Consider the following 1,499-nt stretch of genomic DNA (forward strand, 5'->3'; position numbering starts at 1 on the left):
TAATCTGTAGCCAGTTACTGTGAAGGCAAATTCCATTTTAGCTTCCAAAGAATGAGATAGGTATTGAGATTTTTAAAAAGTTTACTCCCCTTAGGACCTATACTTTAGGGCAACCTGAACTTAGGACTTGGGACTATAAACCTGGGATAATATTCATTACTATAAAATAGATGTGAGGGAGTTTTAGGTCCTCTGAGATCTATTCAACATATCAGTAGTGTAAAAAGATAAATGTGAGCAGTACACTGACTTTAAACTTGGCCAATGGAGTTATCTTCCCACCCCGAACCCAGGAAATTTAACGTAATGAGGAAGAGATAAATGATCTATACATTAGACTCCCATTAGAAATTACCATGAGCCACCAGATTTGGCATTTGATGTTAGACATCAAATGACATTTAGCCAGATGGGTCTTGAAGAAGCACAATCATGACCCACCACCTGGGGACTTGGAGACCCCAGATGGCAAATGACCGGACTCGAGCAATTCTTCCACATAACCAACTTAACCCTCCTTTTTCTTTTGGGAAGAAAATAAGGACAGACGTCTACACAAAAATACTACGAAATCTTTTTAATCCTAGAAAGGATTTGATTACTAGTAACTAAAGAGGGGGGAAAGTCAACAATAATAAAACTCAGACTTTTTAATCAAGTGAACACATATCAAATTAATCAACATTGTTAAATGGCATGATATTAATTTATCCACAGAAGACATGTTCTCATCCAGTGGAAAACTGACTTAAATATGTTTTGACAGAGTGCTAAGAGATATTATAGGTGACAGTTGACTTAATGAAGTATTTAAGGCTTCAAAACTGTGCCTTTTAGAAAAATAACAAATAACTTCTTCTTCTACCACTTATGGGGAAAAGCGAACAACAAATGTCAATTAAAAGTCACAGAAACATGATTAATTTGTTTATGCCTTTCAACATTTCACTGAGCTTTGCAAAGGCCAAACATAAAACTAAAGTGAATTTTATAGCCAGGATTGGTCTGAACATTTTCCTCATAATATTCTTTCTGTCACACTTCTTCTGTGCTTGGAATAAAATGACAAACCACTAGAATCCAAAGGAAAAAGTCAGCTCCTTTCCAAAGACGGGACTGAGCTGACAAAAATCCATTTAATATCTAAAATTAGAAATAAAATAAATTCTTCAATATCAACTACATTTTCAGAGAGTTCATTAAAATTTAAGGCATTTTTGACAAGTCAGAGATTTTAAGTCCAGTGACAAGAGAAGAAAGAAGCTACCTGGGAGCAAATCCCAATTATCTTTATGGCTTGGAACATACATATTGAGCACAGCTGAAGATGAAGAGAGAGGTGACAGGTGGAAATTTTCTGGCTCTGTCCAGTCTAGACAACTTTGCCAAGGCTCCTCTGAAAGGGTGCATTTCAAATGTATTTCCAATCTTCTGTTTAAATTTTGATCAAGATGAGGAAACACTGGTCAGCACTCTGTTAACAGGATAACAGTGATAAC

General features: G+C 35.8%; 1 protein-coding gene across 2 annotated transcripts in view; it reads right to left on the bottom strand.

The window, feature by feature from the left end:
• Positions 1–1,499, bottom strand: part of KIAA1324L (KIAA1324-like ortholog) — a 174,342-nt gene that overhangs the window by 6,703 nt on the left and 166,140 nt on the right. The window lies entirely within an intron of this gene.

The sequence above is a fragment of the Propithecus coquereli genome, unplaced genomic scaffold (assembly GCF_000956105.1).
Source record: "Propithecus coquereli isolate 6110/MARCELLA unplaced genomic scaffold, Pcoq_1.0 Scaffold199, whole genome shotgun sequence".
In the NCBI taxonomy this organism is placed as follows: Eukaryota; Metazoa; Chordata; class Mammalia; order Primates; family Indriidae; genus Propithecus; species Propithecus coquereli.